The sequence below is a fragment of the Ursus maritimus genome, unplaced genomic scaffold (genome assembly GCF_017311325.1).
Source record: "Ursus maritimus isolate PB19 unplaced genomic scaffold, ASM1731132v1 scaffold_20, whole genome shotgun sequence".
In the NCBI taxonomy this organism is placed as follows: domain Eukaryota; kingdom Metazoa; phylum Chordata; class Mammalia; order Carnivora; family Ursidae; genus Ursus; species Ursus maritimus.
Window position 1 is genome coordinate 41,832,996 of NW_024424453.1, and position 25,267 is coordinate 41,858,262.

Here is a 25,267-nt window from a genome sequence, read left to right on the forward strand (position 1 = left end):
GTTGGTCTGAATCTTACACTCACATCCTAATAAAAGGCAGTATGGAATCTTCTAACCCTATGCTTTGTTGAGGGGGCATTAGTGTGATCCTGGGAGAGCTTAGCAGGTGTCCTTGCAGTTGGAGAACAGAGGGAACTAAACCTGAGAAGGTGAGGATATCAGCTGATTTTAGGGGTGCATCTGATAACTAACTGTACATCCATCTTTCCCAGATCAAATGTTTCTGACACCCGGAGATCATTTATGGAACACCGTGAAAGAACATAGGGTTGTAGTTGTAATAAAAAGGATCTTGGTCTTGGGAACTCTGCTTCCTTCTAGTGCCTACCTTTTCCATCTTCCCATTTAATATTTACCTCCTAATTCTCAAGATAGTTCTCTAAAAAGCTAGGTCTCATCCAAAGCCTTCCACCAAGAGCCATAAACCCCAATGGCCACCATCTGAAACTCAGGTGCTAAACAAGAGGAAATAGGAACCAAGCTAACTGACTGGGAAGGAGGAATCACTAGGAGGAAGGGAGATCACCTAACAAGTTCTGGGCTGTGATTATTATTTGGAAGAGGCCACTTTCAGTTGCTAATGTGAGATGACAATTGCAGTTTACAGTGACCATGAGACTTTTATTATCTAAGAGTTACTGGAAAAATCCTGGAGTTTTTTCCCTAAGTTGTGCCTACATTTTCATACAAGAGCAAGGGAAGGATTTTTCCCACGGAATAAAATTTAAAAGAAGAGTGGGAGACAAACCTAAATTCATTCTCTGATCACTTATAAATCTTTCTTGTTTAATGCACTGGCTACTGTGATTTCCAGGCCTGATTTATCTGGTTGTTAACAACTAAAACATTTTTCCTTTCTTTGCACTTACACTGCTTTAGAGTTATGGATTGTTGATATGGGAGGGGGCTTCATTTGAAAACTATCTCATGTTGATTCTGTTAAGTTTATTTTAACCGAGTGTAAATTTGGCCCTTCATGAACACACAGAATGTTCTGCAGCTGGTGAATGTTATGGGAGTTTCCTCAAAATGTTTCTGCCCACACAGCTTGGCCTGCGAATGAGCCCCCTCCCACCAGCCCCCTTCCCTCCTGCCATACACAATGTGTACACATGCTTCCAGGCACAGAGAATTTCATTTACTCACCTGCCCACAGCTTGGACTCTCAGTTTTGTAGGCATAATTATTCGTATACTTTCCCACTCATTCCCTAGGACATTGGTAACCACAAAATCTGCACAAACTATGTCAAAACCCAAATGAAATTTCAGTTCACTTTTATTCATTTCGATCATCTTTTTACATATTTGGGGCTCCATTTTCCAAATAAAAAGTCCCTATCGTCCATGAGGCATTAAAACCCTCTACTCTTCCTCTCCTCCCTAGCATGCACATACTTTGCCCCAAGGGGAGGGAATGATGAGTAAGGACAAAATGTAGGCTCAAGGTCACAAAATGGGGCCATCATAAAAAAGAATATGCTGTTGGAATCTGTTGTTGTTGTGTGTTTGTTTTGTATGTATGGAGAAATAAAGAGATTCTAAAGAGAACAACATATAACCACCACCCTCCTTTCTGGGAACTATTTCATTTCTACACATTTTCCCCTTTCCTGTGAAGGTAGTTGAAGAAAGACTACCAGGGAGAGAGATGCTTACCCTCCTCCTGCTCTCCAGAGGCCAAAAATAAAATAAAATATAAAATAAAATAAAATACCAAGAATATTCCAAAAAAGGAACACAGAACTTCTAGTCCTCAATAGAGGCTTTTGAGTTTTGCCATAGTCAAGCTCAGACCAGATTAGATGAAGATTTTGAACTGAAGCAATAAAGAAAATCTTTCTAGAATATTCTGGGGTTAGCGGTGACCTTCGTAGGTCCTTGTCCAGCATTCAAAGTCAGAACACTAGCTGTGTATTTACCCATAACACAGTTTATCTACATTGTTAGAGGTCTAGACCATTTAATTAGCAAACCAAAATCATTCCACATAATTGATGCCCAACAATTGTTAGTATTTTGAGGGGAAAGGAGCGGTCAGCTGGGTGAGTTTCATGGCAGAAAATAGAAAGAACATATAACATATAGCCCCTAAATGGTGCCACGGTACATTCTATTTGAACTAGAATCTCACTTAATTCTTAACAACTCTAATCATGATCCTGTACCATGAATGTCTCAGTACCTGATGAGCTCAATGTATCAATCTGCAAGTTGGCTCTTATTACTCTCGTTTATCAGATAAAATGACAATTCAAAAAAGGTGAGTGATTTATATGAGGGTATACTTTAACATTTTCATGGACTTGGCTAGCTATGTCTGTGTTCGATGAAAAATTCAGTCAAAAATCATTCATGTATTGTTTCCTCAACAATTTGTCCAGTGAATTGGCCCAGGTGTAGAGGCAAGAACCAGTTGACAGACTAAATGTTTCTTTATGTAATCTGTTATCATAGCGTTATTGTGTGTAGTATTGTAGGGTAGTGTTATGACTGATATGCATCAGAAAATAAATATGTAATTATTATTAATAACAAGTAGATAATACATCTACAAATAGCTGTCTGGATTTGTCTGATAAGTCATAAAAAGTCCTCCAACATATACAATAGTCTTATGATTCCTAGGTTGTATGTACGTTCTTCACTATAAAAACTTAGACCATTCTCTCCAATTTATGAACCCCGAGATAGTCAAAGCTTCTCAATTATAGAGAGAAAGAAAGAAAGAAAGAAAGAAAGAAAGAAAGAAAGAAAGAAGAAAGAAAGAAAGAAATATGCTAGAGTTTAGATGCTTTTGAGTAACAAGGTAATGGGATTTTTTTCATTTAATTTTCTTCATGACATATTATTTTATGTGTATGTATTTTTTCCTTTCTTCATGGTTTTCAAGACTTTTTCTTCATAATCATTTTTCATCTTAGTTTAAAGTGTATATATCTCTGGGGCTCAAGAGAGAAATAGTTATGTCTATGGACTTTGAATAGGTGGACATTGAGATTGACATTTTCCACGAATGGAGATAAAACTTTGTGTTTTACTTTCTCCTTTCGTGTTTATATATAAATTGTAGTTTGGGTCACAAAACAGAATGGGAGTAATTACACACCGAGATGCTTAATGGCAATGAATTCAATTCAGCGTAAAAACAAAACGGTACAGACGACTTTAAAATACAAGACAGTGAATCTGAAGAATTTGCAAATATTTAGGTACATGTTGGCCAAGACGTTCTTTCTCCAATTTTTATATCACAATTATCTCTCTGCAAATTAGTAGTACCTGCTTATATTTGTTTTTTACTCTACAATTCCATGACTCGTTCATATACAGTTACTGAGTTTGATCCTTAAAACATCTAGTGAAATATTGATTACATTATTATTCCCATTTTATAAATAAAGGCACTTAGACTCAAACAGGTGAAATGATTCATCCAAGATTACAGTCGGGAAAAGCTCTGAAGCTAGGACACAATTTGAGGTCCTGACAGTGTGATGACCTGTCCAGGAGAGCAATAGCCAAGCATGGTTCATACCAGAGATTCCGTGTCTTATCTTCACCTGTAGCAAACTCCAGTGCCTACGTCAATAAGCTTACAAAGGCAATACCCATTCATTAAACTTCCACTGTACAAACAGTCCAAGACCTGTTTCGAAGGGATCTGACACCCAGTAAGTGGAAAAATGTGTCATGTGTCCTTAAGAAACTTATCAATAAAGAATAGTAATTTGGGGCACCTGGTGGCTTAGTTGGTTAAGTGTCTGCCTTTGGCTCAGGTCATGATCTCAGGGTCCTGGGATTGAGCCCCAGTGGGCCCCCTGCTCAGCGGGGAGTCTAATCTTCCCTCTCCCTCTGCCCACCCTCCACCCCAGTTCGTGCGCGCTCTCTCTCTTTCTCTCTCTGTCTCAAATAAACAAATAAAATCTTTAAAAAGAAAGAGAGAAAAAAAGATAAGTAATTCTACCTGAACGTCTCCTCCATACCCTGTAACCTCAGAAAGCCCCAGAAAGATGGTCATTAGATCAATTTACTACTCCTAACTCTTACAGTGAGTGGTCAGGCGTTACAGGGCTCAGGTATTCAGGTACAGAACACCCATTAATTCTAAAATGCCTTCCTAAAAGAGTCACACTCTTATATTTAAAATATCATTTATGGCTAAACCTTAACTATCACATTATAACTAATTTACATTAGCCTGTTTTATATGTAGGGGTTGTAGAAGGTTTTTCTGATGACCAAATAGAGAAAAGCATATTGCCAAGTAATGAATATGAAAGGCATCCCCTGGAAAGCAGGTCAGAATGCTCTAGGAAAGCTTGGGAAAATGACAGAGAGGTAGTCACTGATGATACCTTCCACACTTCTCACCAGGATGGTGGCTTCAGAAAGTCTAAGGGGATATGCAAAAAAGAAAGGAGTACTTAGAACACACAAAAATGATGTTAATACTGGTTTCAGCAAGACACAAAATGAGGAAAATGCATTTTCAGTTGAGGTGGCAAGGAGATTGATGTTTACCAAGAATCTGCTGAACACTTTATATAAAATTTCTGACACCATTCTTCCTTAGTTCACCACAAATAATGAGAACCTTTCTGCATTAATAATCACTTTCAGTTTCTAATAATTAAACTCTAATGGCATTTAATGTACTCATTATGTTATGGGGAAAAGGTGAGCACAGGATTGCCTTGAAGAATGGATCAGAAAGAAGTAACTGAAAAGAATGTACTCACGAACACAGAATTCAAGCAGTGGACTCACTTAAGCATCTTTCAGTTGCCTGAAATATCCGTGACCCATAAAACAATGAATGCTTTGATATCATAAGTTGAGAGAAGTGTTTCTTCCTATATTCCTTTAAGCAATATGTGCCAGCAGTAATTCTTGAAGACCTTACTATAAGCCACCAAATTTCTGTCTTCCTTTTTCAACAAAGAGAAAGAAAGCTCTGAGGTCTTACAGATGACCTCATGATCTTTCTTCTAGTCTCTGCTGCAAACAGAGCCAAGGGGGAATATGAGTTTAACTAACACAATGTTACCTCTTTTATTATTCTCGGCTGAGGGATTCTGAAACTAAAGAATTTTTTCCCCTGTGGGATTCCCCAGAGAAAGTAAGAGCTAGCCCGAACGATAAAGGTTATATTACATTTCATTTTGGCTCCCCGGAGAAGGTCTGTACAAGTCGGGGTCCAATAAGGAAAAGAGAAATAGCTAAATGTTTTAAACAGAGAGAATTTAATTCATGGAATTGGTGATAGACCAGCTGGGTGAAAAGAGGAGATGATGAGGAAACCAGAGATTAAGAAAATCAGGAAGCCACTTGCCTCACTCCCAGGATAAAAGGGGCTGGTGGGAACACCAGAACCCAAGGGCTAGGTCATCCAAGGCAAAGGGGGGCTAAGGTGAGCTTGTCCAGTTTGAGTTAGGGCCATGGAGGAGCTAAACCTGAGACTGAAAGAAAGATAAAGGATTATCCTGACCTTGCCCCTCTTCCCATCTGCCCAGTCTCTGGGAGAAAACATGGTAGGGGTTCAGCAGAGGAAGAGCAAGGCATGGGTTAAGGGCAAACAGTCCAAATCAGCAAAAGGCCTTAGAAGGAGAACTGCCTCACCTGCATGCAAACGGATTTCATTGTTGGCCCATGAGGTGCGGCACCATCTCACAACCCTCCCCAGGATGAGAAGCAGCTATAGGCCTGAAGAGGAAATATATGTGAGAATTGTTTGTGAACTCCTGTTTGACACCAGCAATGCCCCCCCACCCCCGTGGAGAGTCCAGAAATCTCTGGGTGAGATGAAGCAGGAATAAGGAAGATTGGGTGCTAAAGTTCCCCCAGTACTCAAGGAGGTGAAGCCAGTGAAATTTCAGTTATTACCATAAATAGAACCTTGCATTTCCTCTAGACTGATGATACCTTGGAAAATTCAGATTACTCATGCGTATAAGACAACTAAAAACATATACATTAAAGTGTCAGCAATGATTATCATGCCATACTTTCTGAAATTTCTGCAATGAATATGTTACTTGTATTACTTTGTAAGGTTTTTAAAAATAAGGTATTATAATCCATTTTATTTAGCATACTTACTGCTTTCTGTTTTCCTGGTTGGACCTCAACCTACATAGACCCTTTCTAGGTAGCTAGCAGTGGATTCCCCATCTCCAGACTGTTCAGCAAGGACCCATGTTCCAGAGTGCCTTACTATGAGCCAATTTAAGTGGTCTGCCCTGTCAAAACCAGTTAGCCATGCTCTGATACTTGAGCTCTTCTGAAAATCTCTGACCAAGATTGCTTTAACATTCCTCTCGGCATTACTAAACTTTAGGGAAGTTTGCTCCTAATTATTTGCCCCTTACTTCCTTTTTCTTAGAGAATTTAGAGAATTAGTATTTGCAAATTCTTTCTCTGCTCCCTTTGTAACGTGTCTAAGTCTCCCAAGAAGCCTCTCACCAGTGTTAGGACCCAAGAAATGTCCTTCTCAAGGACCTAGAAACCATCTCTCCTCAAAATCCAAGTAGAAAGCTCACTGTCTTCCAGTCTCAGTGGGAGGGTAGGAGCCGGTCTTTAGACGGTGCCCTACTTCCAGTTGTAAAACTACTGTCGTGAAAAGAGGAGGAAGTTTATTTTTCCTTTGGGTAAAGCCAATTAGCAAACAGAGGTGGCAACAATTTCCCCATCCCAGCTCTAAAAACCTTCCAGTGAGAAATATCTATGAACTCATTTTTGACACCTGCAATACTCCCCTCTCTTTTTGAGGTCACTGCCTCTCCCCTATGCAATAGTCTTTCATGACGTCTCCTGTTCTACTTTTTCCAGAAAATTCTTACTTTGACAACTCCCTGCTCTCTCTTTAGCTCATCAACTTCCCTAGTGGTTTTTTAACAAGAAGGAATAGGATTCTCAGCTGATTTATCTCCCTGGGAAGTTGAGGGAGATTGCTTTGGTGTGTGCTCAAAAGGGTCTTACTAAGCAGGTTGCACTTTGTAAATCAAGCTGGCTTCACTCCTAAAGGGCCTCCAGTTAAGAAAATTAAGAAAATGACGTTAGGTTCCAGTCTGTCCTCTTTCTTCTCTTTACACACCATACACACCCATCTATCTCATTTGAAAGAAGGGTGTATCCTTATGTTTTTAGGAAAGAAACTCCAAGCCTGGGATAGGTTGGTCACCTAGCTGCTGTGAGGGCTGTTGGTGGAAAGCCTCAGCTGCCATGTCCTCCAGTGACACCTCACTGCAGAGAGAGCCCTTGTCCCCCAGCCGCTGGGCACCCCCACTCAATGACTGGCAGTTGCAGGGGTATTAAGACCTGGGCCTCTTGCCCCAACTTGGGACAATTTTTCAGCATATTTTCCAGCTCCAGAGCTCCCATAGAATTGATCGAAGCTGTCACTGGGCCAAGTCCTTGTTCAACTTCACCCTCTGCCCCGTCCTGCATCCTCCCCACTCTTCCCTGAGTCCTGTTCCCAAGCATACTTCATAACATCCAGCCCACTAACCCATCTCAGATCTGCTTCCCAGGAAATACAGCCTGCAGTGGCATTGTGATGAGAATCAAGGGAAGGGTATGCGAAGTTCCTACAGAATCTCCTAAGTGCGGGCCTACAGAAAAGTAAAGCTCACCATGGCCCCTCACTGAGCACCGTGTTGGACACTTTAATGAATACTGTTTAATTCTCACAAAAGTTACAAGATATATATTTTCTCCTTTATTTTCAGATGAGAAGACTGAAGCTCAGAGAGGACACGGTGTTGCCCCAGGTCATCCAGCTAAGTGGCCGTGCTGGGATTGAGCCTGAGGTTCCTGCGATTTCCCTTCATCCTGCCACCTCATAGCCTCCTACAACCTCAGGCCAGTTAGGACAGCTTCTCGGTTGTGTATCATCTATGGACTAGAAAGCTATGGCTTTAAGAAATCAGAGTCTGAAGACAGAATATAGAAATGCCTGCGGGTGGGGAGAGTGTATTTGAGAACAGCCAGTGAAGAGTTCAGCGGCCTCCTCCCCAGCAGTTCCAGGCCGTTCTCCCTGCTGAGAACAGAGGACGGTTGTCAGGTCTATTAACCTCAGCAAATGTAAATGGGGACCCAGATGCTCCCAGCTACAATAAAATCCTCCCCAACAGATGGTCAGGTTGAACAAGTTGGTATTGAGACCAAAGCTCCCAAAGAGCTCATCTGTACAAGAGCAGAATCAAATAGAACCCAGCCAACCCATTTTCTGGGCCTTGGATACTGGTCATGACCTGCAGCTGAAAATTGCACGGCACCTCTCACCAACGAAGCATCCTCGTGGCGGAAAAGATTAGTTTACTATTGGACCAAAGGAGGCCCGATTTGGTGACCAGGAGACTGTCCCACGTGGGATAGTCCTGCGGGAAGAAATGGTCGATCCCTCTGAACAGTGTTTATTGAGCGACTGTCATGCACCGAGCACGACACTGTGGCTGGAGGTGCCAGGTGATGAAAAGGCAGTGCTTTCCTTGAGGAAGTGAGGATAGGGGCACCTGGGTGGCTCAGCTGGTTGAGCATCTGCCTTCGGCTCAGGTCATGATCCCTGTGGGATCAAGCCCCGCATTGGGCTCCCTGCTGTGGGGGAGCCTGCCTTTCCCTCTCCTTCTGCCTGCTTCTCCGCCTGCTAGTATTCTCTCTCTCTCTCTGTCAAATAAATAAATAAAATCTTTAAAAAAAAGTGAGGATAAACAGTCTAAATAGTGGGCAAGTTCCATTCATGTGAGTAAAAAATGCACTGGAGTTGAACGATGGGCTCAGTAAGAGGTCAGAAAGGACATCTCCTGGGCAGCTCTTCTCAGTCAAGGCCCGTTTCCCAGAAGAGGAGGCTGAGAAATTGAGACTTGAATGAAGAGTAGAAGTTACCCAGGAAATGTTTAGAAGGGCAGAGGAGAAGTCATTATAGGCAGAGACGAATGATTTGCAAAGGCCCAAAAAGGACTAGCATATCTGGGGCAGTCTGGGTTCATTTGAAACAAAGGTTTTGAATATTCTTTGATGAAAGTAAAATGATATAATACCATAATGTTTCATCTTACATATTTTATGAAGCATGACAAATCTATGTAACATTTACTCGTTCGCAGGCTTTATTGAGGGCCTACTAAATACCAGGTACTATCCTAGGTCCTGTATGGTTATAGTCACCAATAAGAGCTGCCCCCCTCCCCTACAAGGTTTGTACTGGGTGCTCGCTATAAGCCAGAAACCCTAAATATTAGGACAGAGTCTTGGTTCTCACTGGGGATGGAACATTTGGGTCACCTGGGGAGCTTTGAAAATTGTCAGTGCAAAGACCACACCCTACCAATTAAATCCAAATTTCTGGGGCAGAGACTCAAGCTCTGGGATTTTTAAAATCCCAGGCAAGCCCAGTGCGCAGCCAAGTTAAAAAACCAGTGGACGAGCGCAGTAGTCGTCAGGGTTAAGTGTGCATGGAAGTCACAGGAGACTAATTTCGTAGGTCTAGGACGAGTCTCAAGAAACTGCATTTCCAACAAGTCCGCAGGTGACCCTGATGCTGCTGTCTCAGGGAACAGACTTTGAGAATCAGTGCGCGAGCATATGAAAGTTTATCTGTAGTAGCTGATCTCACCAAAGACACCTCCCTCGTAGAGCCGCCCGTGAATTACACCTTAAAGATACCTCTCTACCTCAGTGACAGATTCCTCTTTTTTAATGCACTTTCTTCCAGGAAAGGGATGAGGACAAGAACTTGAAAAGGACAGCTGATTGTTACATTAAAACTTCTTTGCTTGGCGAGTTTCCCCAGAGGAAAGCACTATGATGAGACCTTGGAGACGGGGCTCTCCTTGTTAGGACAGCGCGACGTGAAGGTTAAGAGAAAGGAGTCCAGAGCCACGTGGGCCCAGAGCACATCTCTGCAACCTCCCAACTTTGTGATCTCCAACAAGTTACATATACTTCCTGTGTCTCAATTTCCTCTTAAACTGTGGGGGTTGAAAATTCCAATAAAGTGCTTAGAACAGAACCTGGCACATGACAAGATTTATAGAAGCGTTGGGTATTACTACTCTCTTGAGGACAGCCCACTACTCTTCTTGATAAGCTTATAATGTTGCAGGCTGCAAACATCCTCCTTTCTCTATTTAGGCTCCATGTTTCAGATATCTACCACATCTTCCAAAGACCGTACCAACGGGAGAGCATATCCTAGGAAGAAACAGAACCCATTATGAATTCAAAGTTACAATACTAATAAACCTTCTAGGGGTTCAGTAGGCATGACATGGATATAAAAGGAATACAATCTACTCCCAAGGAACTTAGTCCTGGCGGAAAAGAGAAGGCACGTTTGCTAATAACTATACCCCAAAGCAGACTTTATAAAGACGTTCAGAAAGATGAAAGTAAAGTTCTGTGGGTCAGATAGAAGAGAGCAGACATCTGGTTGTAAAGGTAATGACCCACAGCTCTGACTTCGGGGAGAAAAGCGACAATCGATTTGGGTCATGAAGGATGAATAAGAGCTCCATATGCAGAGATGGTGATGAGAAGGGCACTCCGATGAGAAGGAACAGCATCGACAAAAGAATTAAGGCAAAAATATAGGAGTCGGTGTAGTTCAGGCAAACAGAGGGTACATGCATTAAGGGCTGGAATCAGTGTCGCTGTGTATTTTTCCCCTGACAGCCTACAGAACCAGCCCTGCCTCGGTTCCTACTCTGACACAGGACTAAGCGCCTTTAACGATAAGATATTAATGTATGTCAGTGGATAAATTTCTATTCCCGCAATTAAAAATCAAAGGATACACACAACGTCCAATTGAATATTCCAATATTCTGGAAGCCAGCCTCAAGGTGTTTAATTTTTGTAAATGGATTCTGGTACTTTTCCAAAGCAAATCTTTACTAGTTTTCGCCTCTCCTGATTGCATATTTAACATGTTGGCAGAAAACATTGAGGCTGGTTGAATCCAGTCATAGGCCTTATCATTATTGGCCATATAGAAATTCCACACGGTGGGGCTAAAAATAATGACTAGCCCATGCACTGTTTTTCCTGGTACTACCCAGCCCACCAGCACTGTCTGACTGTGTGTGAAAGAAAGAGAAGGGTTAGAATATCAAAAGACTTCCATAATTCTGCCCAGAATCTGGACCAGACAGTTTCACAGAGCCTCACAACAGGCCACGATTTGTGGCAGAGCTGGTAGTTGGGGTGGTCAGAAAAAGCTCTGGGAAATGTCGAGAAGAGCAGGGAATTATATATCCTAATCCTGACCAAAAGTCAGGGTCTCCCACACTATGTTATTTCCGATTCTTCCGATTCTCCTGCTCCTCGTCCTCCTTCCTCTTCTGTCTCTGATGACCTGTATGCTGTCACTTCTGCTTTATTCTGTGTGTTCAAAGAGAGTCCCTAAATCCAGCCCACACTCAAAGTCAGAGGAATTAGGCTCGAATGCTTGAAAAGAGTACCAAAGAATTTGTGGACACATTAGAACAGCCACACTGAGTTTGTCTTCTTAGATATTTCATAGAAATGGAATCATAGGGTAAGTTATGTTTTCGGTCTGGCTTCCTTCACTGAGCGTGACGTTTTAAGGTTCATCATGTTGTTGCAATGTCGGCGATTCCTAGCTTTTTATTATTGAGTAGCATTCCATTACACAAATATGCCATGCTTTGTTTCTCTATTTGCCAAAATACGCATGTATTTTCGGGCACATTTTAGGAAACACATGTTTTGAGTTTGTTTTTTTTAATGTGCAAAAACTTTTGAAATGCATATTGTCAAATGTTAGCTAGGGTAAAAAAGACTTTATGTGTTATGTAACAAAAACTAAATGTAGGGGCGCCTGGGTGGCTCAGAGGCTTTAGCGTCTGCCTTTGGCTCAGGTCATGATCTCAGGGCCCTGGGATCGAGCCTGTGCGGGCTCCCTGCTCAGTGAGGAGACTGCTTCTCCCTTTTCCTCTGCCTGCCGCTCCCCTTGCTTGTGCTCTCTCTGTCTCTCTCTGTCTCTCTCAAATGAATAAATAAAATCTTTGAAAAAAACCGAAAACCAATAGAATGTATAAAACACAACTTTACCGCGAGGGCAAACACCTCCGTTTTCTTACTGTGGCATGTGTAACATGACTGCTGTTGGGCAATAAGATGGCAAACAACAGCACCTAATTAAATCGGTAGCTCTTTTATTATATATTGATCACACACAGAGTTTGCCTCAAGTAATAGAATTTTCTTTTTTTTTTTAAAGACTCTATTCATTTATTTGACAGAGATAGAGACAGCCAGCGAGAGAAGGAACACAAGCAGGAGAAGTGGGAGAGAAAGAAGCAGGCTCCCAGCAGAAGAGCCCGATGTGGGGCTCGATCCCAGAACGCCGGGATCACGCCCTGAGCCGAAGGCAGACGCTCAACCGCTGTGCCACCCAGGAGCCCCAGTAATAGAATTTTCTAACTTTACATTCAACAAAATGAATTAAGGTAAAAAGGAGAGTTTTTGAGGTACGCATTTCCTTTTTTTTTTTTTTTAAGATTTTATTGATTTGAGAGAGAGCATGTGGGGGGAGTGCAAAGGGAGAGGGAGAAGCCGACTCCCCAGTGAGCAGGGATCCCAACTCAGGGCTTGATCCCACGACCCTGAGATCACAACCTGAGCAGAAGGCAAACACTTAACGGACTGAGCCACCCAGGCGCCCCGCGGTACACACTTTCATAGTATGCAGGGTCGGGAGTAGCTCAGATCCTGTTGGGCGATTTAGTTCTATCACTAAATGTCTGGAGTTTTGCTGAATGAATGGACTTTCTTTGCAAATCAAATTTCTACCCAGAATTTAACTTTAACATCGTATCTCTAAGGGACTTAAAACATGAAGCTTTTCACAAGGAACTTGGATGGGTTTTGCAGGGTCATTTTCTATGTAGGAAATACTTTCAGTTCTCCCTTGCATCTGGCAGAGAAAGAAATCGACTATTCCAAGGCCTTCACGGATCTGTAAAACCTGACTCTCGCACCTGGGCTTAGACTCCCTTCCCTGTGATCTTTGTTGGTCAGTGGTGGCCACCTAAAAGCCACACGGTATCAGTTCCTGCAGTGCAAGTGACAGAGCAAGAACCCGCTCCTGGTCTCGGGAGAACAGTTCTAGACTGGCTCCCAGTGATCCTTGAATCTCCTCCCACAATTGAGCATGGTCAAAACTTAGCAGCCGCCAAATAAATAAATGATGACCTTAGCAGTTCTATTCATAAAGCATACATCACAAAGACGAATACCTTACTAGTCCCAAATGTCGTGCAGAAAACTTTGGAAACTTACCGTCATGCATTTTTAAACAGTCAGCCTCCAGACCATGACACTCAAACTCAGTGAGAGGAAAGGCTGCAAGCTTGGTTGCCCCTCTAATAGAGGATTGGGGTCAGAATCACTTGGTGGACTCTTACAAACTACACAGGATCACCCATCCCCGAATTCGTATGTGACCCCTAGTGCGATAAGGATCCCCGCCATATGGAGTCACTTTTATCTACAGGAATACATCTTACATTTTTTAAAGATTTTATTTATTTATTTGAGACAGAGAGACAGCATGAGCAGAGGGGAGGGGCAGAGGCAGAAGCAGGCTCCCCATTGAGTAGGGAACTCGATGTGGGGCTTGATCCCAGGGTCCCAGGATCATGACCTGAGCGGAAGGCAGACGATTATTAACCCATCTAGCCACTCAGGCGTCCCAGGAATACATTTTACATTTTACATGCAATGAAATAAAGGCAAAAAAAGGAATCATTATTAATTTAATTTTAGATCAACTGATATTGAATGAAAAAGATTGAGAACTGTAGTGTTTAATAGCATATCAGCTATGGAGAGAGAGATAGAGAAGTTTAAAAGTATTAACTGAAAAATCTGATGAATCATCAAATAAGGAGACTTTCCCAATTCTGGATGCCAATCCAGAAATTTGCCTTCCTTCTGTAAGAATTATAAGACCTCGCTCCACCCCCCCCCCCAATATCACACACATACATGTGTGCTCCTTCTTTTCGCCTCTCTTAAATTTCACTTGGGGTAGGAACTTCCTTCTTATAAAGTCTTTCCTTTATAAATACCCATGCATTTGCTGCTCCCCAAATTTCCAGAACTCTCCTTCTGGCAAAACTGTCTTCCTGCCCCTTGTCTCAGACTCCCCACCTGTGTGAGTAATAAACATTTATTTGATCCCAGAAGATGGATGGCATCAGTTTTATATCTGAAATCAGACTTGGGATGGAGTTTCTCCAGTCAGAGGGAGGTGGCTGTAACACCCCTCCAGCAGTTGTTATACTGAGGAAGGAACTGATGGAACAAATATTTGTTGAGTTCCTACTATGTGTCAGGCATAGTCCTAAGCACTGGGATTGTGGCATAAATAGGAAATGCAAGGCCCCTGACCTCACAGAGCTCACATTCGGTAGGTCTGTATCAATGTTTGGAGTATATGGAACCCACCTGACCAACACAGCCAACCTATGAGATTTGCATATGTTATTTGGGCCTCACTTTCCATTCCACTCACTGGCCAGGTCTGATTCACACATTTAGATCGGGAATCAACATTGCCTTAAGGCAGTTCTCTATGACAACAAAGCAGTATTTTCCATATTTGTTAAGAGAAGTTCTATCTAAGATACTAGGAACATAGTTGCAGTTAAGAGGTTTCCAACTAAAGATAGTGGGAGGCACAGAAATCCAGAGGGATGGTTCAACAATGGGGGCAATCCAAGATGTAGATACAAAATATGGAGTCTACTTGTTTGAGCCACGGTCCAGACAGAAGAACCAAGGTAAGAATCAGAGAGCCAGAAAGAAAGTGGTAGAGAAGAATGGAGTTTAAATGATAGTTTAAAATTGGTAATAAGGAAACATAGCTGGGACTCCAAGGCCATTCCCTTGAGCACTGGGGGATTCGTAATCTTCTACATATACGTGGACAAGTATAATAGTCTCCTAAAAAACCAAAGTAGAAAAGACACCAGATCAAAATGAGCGCTTCGTCCATCTTAAGAGCTTTATGTTCCTGCTTTTTGTCACCAGGACTGATATAAATTTGACTTGTGAGCTTTCTATACTGTATCACCTATCTACACTTTGGTATCCAAGACCCTCATCAAATAATAGCACAATTAGGAGTGAAAGGTTGAGAAATGTCCTTGGAGGAGCCAAACAGGCTTGTCTGAGCAAGAGATGACCTAGAAGCTTCTTGTGTCTTGAGGAGGAGGAGGGATGGGAGTTAGTAGAGACCTGAGCAAGGTCAGGCTTTGAAAATGTTGCTGTTACAGTACAACCTAGCAATCCTTGGCAGAGTGACAGAGTACCTTATAGTATGAGATACAATCAATGGTTTACATTAAGCACCCAATCTGTCAATATTGGGCTGGAGGGAGTAATACCTGAGTCACTGGGAGAATGTGTGCATTCATTCATTGTGCTCACATCTGTTACTGCGTATCCTGCGATTGCATTCTCCACACAGACCCGGAAACAGGATGATTGAATAGGCATACATTTATATACATGCAATAATTCGGTCCACTGAAATCAGCACTCACCCTAAGGGTATAATTCAATCCTATCATAGAGCAACAGATAAAAGAGAGATGAGAGAGAAGCAAATGCCTGTTAACATCTAAAAGGCAAACAAAACAAAACAAAAAAGCTGTACCAGATGCTTGAGAGGAAGTCTGTCTCTGCAAACCACTAATGCTCTAGATACTTCTTTCCAAAGCAGGAATAAAGCATAGGAAGTTATTCTGTCTCCCTTTCCAAAAGGAAATCAATATCCCCAAGTCCAAAACCAAGACTATGTTTGAGTGCCTTAGATAAAGTAGGTATACAATGCTGTGTTTATTAATATCTTACAAGTATATTGTCCTTTCTAGTCTAGCAAGTGCCTCATGCAACCAATGAGAAAAGGTTCACATTTTACCTTTATTTGCCATACAAGAAAATTGAATCTGAGAGAGGTTACGTGACCTCACCAACTATTCATTAGCAGACTCAAATCCTGTCTTTTAATTTCAAATTATTATTTTCATTATTTTAGTCTAGCTTTTGATATAAAATTTTAGTGTACAAGTGTATTATACGCATATATATATGTATTCAATATTGTACATCGTAACTACTACTTAAGGAAAAATCACCTTCAGTGTGTCTGTTAAAGATACTGTTTATAAAATTTGAGTTCCCAGAGCACATGGAATGATCCACTTTGTTTCACACAGCTCTGTGATAATGCCTGCACTGAGCGTGTGTGGGCTGTTTGAAGGTGCGTGATGAAAACACGGACACCCACATGGATCCAAAGAGTGAGGGTGATGTTAATCGAGGGCTGGGCATGTAATTTGCCATTATTTATCTTGATTATTTTTTCCTTTTTAAGGTTTATTTCATTAATTCTCTACTTTTAAAATTGACCAGATAATTTATTTACTCTTTTTCATGTCAAGTACTAAATATAGTTATGGAATGAACCTCTGACATATGCAATAAGAAGAATGAATTTCCAAAACTGTATACTGAGCAATTGAGGCAAGACTCCAATAAATACACACTGTTATTCCTCATTATGTGAAGTTCTAGACAGGCAAAAACCAATCTACATTGACCGAGAGAAAAAGCAGTGGTTACTTGGACCAGGGGTTGGGATTAGGAAATGACATGTAAGGGGCACAAGGGAAATTTCTGATGTAATGGAAATGTTCTGAATCATGATTCTGGTGGTGGTTACACAATTATATAATAGACATTTGTCAAAACCCATCAAATTGTACACTTTAAATGGGTGATTATGTATGTAAATTACACCTCACTAACTGATTGATAAAAGAAAAGGACACATAAGTATAATTTTCAACAATAATATTTATGAGGTTTTTATAATGTATTTATAACATATTTTTACATAAAGATCCCTATTTAAGCTTTACAACAATTCTATGAGGTAGACATTATTATTACCATCCTTATTTCACAAATGATAGAACTGAATTTTGAAGAGTTTAAATAATCTGCTAATAATCACATAGTTAGTAAAACTTAGAAACTAAGATTTGAGTCCAGGTTTTTTTAATCCAAATTTTCAAATGGTTCTCTCCACCCAAAATTGAATCCCTTTCTAAATCCTTACCAAATAGAACTTTTCATGCAACCCCAACCCCAGTAAGGATGGATAGCACAAAAAGAAGCTAATTTTTCAATAAAGTTATTCATGAATAGAGACAATATAAAAGCACTTAGCTAACATTTTAAAGCAGTATTGAAAATATTTTTGAAAACACATTAGTTCCTTTTAACTTCCAAGTGCTGTGGGTTTGCAGTCTGGCATATCACGTTTTGGGACTAGTCAAGGGCACAGTATGCCTGGACAGCATTTTTGTTTTTTGCCTTCCCTCATCCTATGAATGCCCATAGTTCCCCACGCCCTCTAGAACTTCCACTGCTCTGTCACTCCATGCCACTTGTCTCAAATTAACTCTGCCGTTCTGCTTCAAAATCCATTACCCTCAAAATCTAATCCAACCTAGTTAATATTAAAGGAAGAACAATATAAAGTAACCCATCCATACTAAAGCCTTTATTGCTAATGGTCCATTTTATTCTCTAGGGAACTTGCATTTTCAAGATGACCACGTTAAACATAATGAATCAGTAATTGGTATGATTTTAAGGAATGTACTAGAGTTCAATGATTTGATTTTTAAACTCACTAATATGGTAGTCATGACTTCTATTCACCAATAACAGGTCCTTCTACTTCTCGGCCAACAGGAGGGTTGTACCCCTTACCACCCTTAAAGTTGGGGAACATAGTCCATTTGACTGACTCACTTGGTCAATGAAGTATGAATGGAAGTGACGTGCCAATTCTGGTCTTTAACTGCCAGTGTTGCCATGTCCATGAAGTTCTGGATAATGAACTCTCCATAGGCTGGATCTCTGAGTGAGATGAGGTAAAGCAAAGCCCCCACTAGTACTCAAAGCAAATGTGGCCTGCACACAGATTAAACCCTTTGTTGTTTGATTGCTTTAAACCCATTAGATTTTGGTGAGATTGTTTGTTTTGAAAGCATAATCTAACCTATCCTAAATAATACGATTAAATTTCAGTATGTATGCTTCTCTTTCTTTGTAATTTATTTAATATTTCCTAATTTGGGACAGGTATTAAAATTACTATAAACATCTCTTTTAGGGTTTTGTACCCACTCACACATCCACCCCTCAAGAGGCTGTTAAATTGATGGTGTATCCTAGGACCCATGGTGTCTGAAATGGGGTAAGAATCTACACAATACTTCCTTCATTTGGAAGGCTCTTTCCTTCCAATACATTGTTCTTGCGCCACCAAGATCCCAGGGAAATTTTGCTTCTTCCACTTCCCACCTCCTGGAATCCCTCAAGAATCTCAGACCATCACCATATCCTTTCTGCCTCATAATATCCCTACTCTGACACTCTAATATTTTATTGAAAGATGCAAATATACACAAAGCAGCTTATTTTTCCTCTTATTCTCTTCTGTATTCTACATATTTCCATTATTAAATGCTACACTCAGTTTAAAGAACATAATCTTCCCCCAAAAGAAGGAAGTGAATACTTGGTCAAGGATATCCCTTTAAGTAAGCCTCTTTTTTTTTACTCTTACCGAACGTCATTTCCCCATGTTTATTTCAAACGTCCACCTCCACTGCCTCTTCTCCAAGGACAGAATTACTCTTTGCTTCTTGGTATTCTGTTTCCTAAAGTGCTTTTATATTGGTTAAATAAATTCCAGTTGCATTTTGAGAGCTACATCTTGTACAGAGTGGTCTTCTTATAAAGGAACCTCTGATCTTGTCAGCTTTTCTTACCTCTTGGTCCCTTCTCTTACCTTTTCTTTATTTCTTTGCTCATGTCTATCTTTTCAGCTCAGAGGCAACAAGCAAAAAACTTCACTTTCACTGTGTTTTTTATTTGAAGTCCTGTTATCTGCCTGTCCCAGTTGAGAAGACATCTCACTGCTTATGCACAATCTATCTTTGGATAATAATCTCCCTATAGGAGGGGACCCAATCTAGAAACTAAATACAGCTTTGAAGATAACTTGTATATTCACATGACTCTGTACCCCAGGGGCACCCATTAGATATTTGTTGTGGTGGTGGGCATTCTGATAATGACGCTTGTCCTCTGTCACCAGTCAGGATGAGCAAAGCCTGCCTTGTCACCAGACACTGTTATTTCCTGAGTCTTTCTCATGAGAGGCTGGCCACACTCCTCACTTCTCCTCCTTGCATTGCCAGCTCATAGCAGTTCACTTGTAAATACTCATTAAGGGTATTCACCAGTGAGTTGACTATAACACCAACTCTGAGTAACTCAGTGAAGGAAGTAAAGAAAATTACATCAAATGAGACCAATTTTAGTTGTTCATATGACAAACAGTGGGGACAAGGGAAGAAACGTCATTCTGAGGATATAGTTTTTCTTTAACTTCAAATTCTTCAATGATATTGCACATAGGTTAAAAAAGTCTGTACAGTTGGCAGAAACATACAGAATATAAAAGGGAAGGATGATGAAGGGAAGGAACAATTTTCAGCCTAAAATACAGAAGGTAGAAAGTTGAGCCATATAAACTTTAGTTGGAATCCCAGTTCCCTTACTTACCAGTTTTATGGCTTTAGTAAGACACTTAATCCTTCTGACCTCATAGTCCTTATCAGTAAAATGGGACTCATTCATATTTACTTCGTCGAGAAATCATGCCTTTAATACATTGGCACAGGGCAATTCTTCAGTCAATGGCAGCTATGAGTGTTATGGTACTGGATTTATAACACAAGATAATAATAATACTATCCTCCAAGCTAAGCACTTTGCTCACATTATGTTATTTAATTCTGTCAAGGGCGCTATAAAGAAACGTTGTTAATATCATTTTATAGATGTAAAAACCCAGTTTTACAGTGCGCAGTAACTTACCAAATGTGACAGAAATGAGGACCAGTATACTCAAGCAGGTTTTCTGGTGAGTGTCTTAAAACAGTGCTTGTCAAATATTAAATGCACACGAATCATCTGAAGATTTTATTAAAATGCTAATTCTGATTCAGCAGGTCCAGGGTGGGGTGTGAAATTCCAAATCTCTAGCAAGGACCCAGATGATGCCAACACTGCCCAACTGCTAACAGCAGGATGGAGTTAAGCCCAGCCCAGGGTCTTAATCTAGGTGCTGCATTCCTGATGGAATAAGGCATCAGAATGTATAGGGTTAGGTGAAAGGACAAAAATGACCAGGTTGTGAACAAAACAGAAAACTTTTTAAGTTATGCAAAGGTGAAAGATGAATATTATAAAGTGTTTTTCTCTGGGGACAGAAATATTAGCGTTATAATTTTCTTTTTTTTTTTTTTCACATGCTCATTTGTCCTAGCATACATAAGATCTATGATCCCTAGATCAGTCACCCCATTATTGAACCGATTGTAATTAAGAACAGGGATTCTCCCACTGAAAGAAAGGATTATTTACATATGTACTCTCACGGACTTCTGGTGACTTCATCATTGACTTTAAAACAACAACAACAAGAAGCAGTCCCATGAGCTATGACTGCTGGTAGCAAACCCTTTGGTAAGAAGGGAGGCCTGGCAGATATTGATGTGCTAAGGAGGTATGAAATTGGTACAGCGGGTTGGCCTGAGTCAGTTTCCAGCAGGACCAGGCAACGTGATACAGAACACCTAGAACACCTACTTAAATGGCTGTACATTGAAGAAAGGCACATGCTCAGAAAGACTCAGATTTGGGGGGGTTATTAACCATTGCCTCTGAACTAATGTTAACTTCCGGGCATCTAGGAAAGAATACCATTATGGCCCACCAGTCAGAGAGGTGGGAGGTTAGGAAGATCACGTCATAGGTGCAGTTTTGGCCTGAATTTGTCTCCCAGTGGAACCAGTTGGTCCACAAATCCACCTTGTGATTATTTCCCAGCTCTTGAGTGCATAGTTGAACAGATATAATCAGAAGTTGGCAGACTCCACACTGGTTTTCTGATCTGAGAACTGGGGGTTCTTATGCAGGAAGGACTACGCTTCTCTCTACCAAAATGGAAAACTAAGAGCAATACTGAATACAGGAGGATCTTAGAGATTAGAGTCACCATGAATAATTTGAAAGATGCAGTAGTATTAATCCTTACGACATGCCCATCAGTACTACCTTAACCAGGTGATCAAGGTTAACACCAACAGTGGTAAGTCATGTTGAGAGTAGAGCTTTGACATGATAGGAAGAGAATGGCACTTCTTTTCAGTGCTTTTCCTCTCCCAAACCCATAACCCAGCCTAAGCATGAAAAAAGTCAGACACATCCAAGTTGAGAGATTCTAAAAATACCTGAACAATATGCCTCAAAATGGCCAGTATTATAAAAAACAAGGAAAGTCTGAGAAACTGTCATGGCAAAGAGGAGCCTAAGGAGACATGATGACTAAATGCAATGTGGTAACTTGGATGAGATGCTGGAACAGAAGAACGGCATCTGGCAATAAAGTAAGGAAATTTGAATAAATACGGACTTTAGTTAGTAATAACATATAAATATTGGTTAATTGATTTTCACATATTACCATAATAATGTAAGATGCTAATAATGGGGGAGATGTTTGTTGAGTAAATGGGAACTTTCTATATATACTATTTGCACAGTTCTCTGTAACTTTAAAGCTATTCTAAAATGAAATGTTATTTTTTTCTAAAAAAATGAGTCTATGAAAATGATTTAAAGCTTAATTAGGTTAAGATTTCAGTTACCTCTGTTGTTCCAAGTACAATAAGCTCAGTGGAGAAAATCAGCATATTCCTGACATCTGTAAATACAATTTTATTATCTCAGTAAACAATTGTGGAGATTTTTTGCTGTTTTGAAGTTTACAAATGGAAAGAAAGGCACATATAGATGTCGAAGTGACCAATACAAAAAGTGGATTAACTCAATATTTTTTTCTGACATACAGGAGCCATGTTATTTTTAAGTAAAAAAGACTATGTTCTGTTAAATTATATTTAAAAAGACATAAATTTAACAATAAAATAATGTTCTGAAAACATACCATAAAATAAAATGCATTTTCAAAAAAATTCTGTATTTCTCAGAATCTCTTGAGGTCCAAATATTTTTCAAGTTTCACTAATCAGATGGCCCCATGAACTTCATGAATCTGAATTCAGAAATGTCTTAAGTGCAGAGGGGACAGGGATGTGGAAGGTATCTGTTTTGCTGGTAAGGACCTAATAGGCATGGCTTCATTCTGAACTGGTAGCTGCGACTTTATCTCTGGATTTCAGCTAAAAATAGTGTGGAGCCACAGCAGACTGGTAAGGGCTTCCGAATCCCCGGATCCCAGTGAGGACTACCGCAGGTGTCTCCTGGATGTCTCGAAGGTACAGCTGGTTGGTTCCCTGGGGATTCGGCTCTGTGATGTTGGCTGAAAGTCAGTCCTGAAGACCTGGTCTTTCAGACTGCCTATGATTTTGTCAACATCCAGTTCCCTGTATTAAGTCACTTCCTTCTCAAAACGCTAGAGTTTCTGTTGTCTTCAACTGAGCACATAAGGAGCCAGGAAAGGAGCCATAAATAAGTGACAAGAACCTCATGCTGCATATTAAATATTTAAGAACATTTTCCATGTTTACAGAAAATGTTATTTACCATTTTATTTTAAATAGAATCTAGGCTTGGTTTATCTTTCGTTTCCCCTCTTTAGTGGCCATATGGTAGAACTGTCTATCTCTACTACAAGGATAAAGAACACTGTGCAAACATGATGCTGATCGGCACCTGACAGTTGGTCTCAGCTTGGGGCATGTATAGGGAATGGTGTGGACTGTGGAAAACTCACAATGGAACCATGAGATGAGATGCTGTGACAGGAAGAGGATAAGGGCAACAGAAGAGGAAGAGGGCAAGCTGACTGGAAATAGTGTCGCAGACTATGTCACACATAGTGTGACATCCTTCCCAGCACTGGTGTGTTTTCTTGCACCCAGCAGACCAGGCCATCTCATAAGTGAGTATGGCATTGCATTGCATGGAGAGCAAAATTCACAAACTGCTATACTGCAGGCCAGACTCCTCAAAATCACTTCATTTGGCCCAAATCATGTTGAAGAAACTTGAGCCCGCATTGCAAAATGAGAGAGTACATTCAAAAACTCGGATTTCTAGTTTTGTTTGAAAAATAAGAAGATCTGACAATTCTGGGAATACCTTCAGAGTATCCTAGGCATACCAACTCTGGCAGTGAACAGCAGAGCTGAACTCAAGTTCCCTCTCGTGACTCCCCATACTTATCTTTATCACACAAATCACTCTGAGCTGTGATTTTCTCTTTGCTCGCTTATCTTTTCCCCCGCGTTGTGGGGTAATACTGTTTCTTTTACACCTATATCCCTCCACCCTGACTTACATGGTATATTCCTGTTAAAATGTTAATAAGTGTTTATTAACTTTAGGGACTCGAGCTATCCACTATTACTTATGTTAAAATAACATTTATTGAGTTCTTACTCTGTTCCAGGTACTGATCTGGGAGCTTCTCGTGCACCCTCTCATTCAGGCAGTGAACACAATAGCATTGGTACCAAGTCAAGGAAATCAGAGGGAACAAAGTTAACATTGATGAGACTCCTTCATAAATGATTTGAGATTTCAGCTGGTCTTTAAAAGAAGATATTTTAATAAATATCTTTTATTATCATAAAAAATAAATATCATTTATTAAAATGACATTTTAATAAATAAGGTAGGTATAGGGTGGTACCTACTATTCTAGAGAGAAAAATAAAACCCCGGTGCAAGGCATATCTGAAGAGTGAGGAACAGACCTGTTGTTCTAACGAATAACCCAACAGAGATAAAGATGGAGAAGAATATAAGGGCCAAATGTTGGAACAAATAAAGGCCTGATTCCAAGGTTCAGATCTGATCCTATCCACATTGGATGCCACTTAAGTAGATAAGATGACAAGTGGGGTAGAAATATCTAGGTAACAACAATTTGTAGAAAGCATCACAGATGGAAAACTGTGGCTTATAAAAGCAGGTGGTTTCCACGTGTATACATATGTCAAACTCATTAAGTTTTATACTTTAAATATGTGCAATTTATTGTACCTCAGTCATACTTTAATAAAACTGAACAGAGAACAGATAGACCTTCATAAATATCCAATTTATATTCTCAAGGGCAGCAATGTTGCAGGGGAGGAAGTAAGCTAATCTTTATTAAAATCCTACTAAGGACAAAGCACCACGCAAGGGACTTTATCCAAGCTATCCCAATTAGCACAGCAGCGCTGCATGTGAGACATTGTCAACCCTACTAAGAGAACCTGAAATTCAAATATCAGCTCCGAAGGTCACAGAATCAGTAGAGATCAGGTTTAGGCTTGAACTCAGGTCTATTTATCTTCAAAGCCCTGCGAGTTCAAGTGATCCCACACATGGTGAATATTAACATATAACCTAGAACCAGCTTCATTCTCTAGTCTGATGACAAGTACCAATGAAAATTGGTGGGAACATATATATAATCCAAATTAAGGACTTTGATCTATGCTCATTGAGTTTATTATCCTGCAATTTTCTTTTCTTGTAGTGCTCTTGTCTGCCATTGGCATCAGGGTAATGCTGGCCTCAAAAAATGAGTTGGAAAGTATTCCCTCTTCTCCAAATTTTTGGAAGAGTTTGAAAAAGGTTGGCAGAATTCACTTTTTTAATTTAGCTTCTAATTTAACTTCTTTAAATATGTGGTAGAATTCACCAGTGAAGCCATCTGGTCCCGGGCTTTTCTTTGTTGGGAGATGTTTGATGCCTGACTCAATATTCTTACTTTTCTTACCCTTTATTGGTCTTTTCAGATTTTCTATTTCTTTGTGATTCAGTCTTAGTAGGGGCTGAAGAGTGAGGAAGTGAGGAGATGTTGGTCAAAGGGTGAAAGTTTCAGTTATAAGATAAATAATGCAGATCTAAAGTACAGCATGGTCACTATAGTTGGTAACACTATATTGCGTCCTTGAAGTTTGCTAAGAAAGCAGACCTTAAGTGTTTTTAATAGAGAAAAAAAGAAAAAATTGCACCTATGTAAAGTGATGGATATGTTAATTACCTTGATTCTGGAAATCATTTCACAGTGTATATGTATATCAAAGAATCACATTGTATACCTTAAATATATATAATTTTTATTT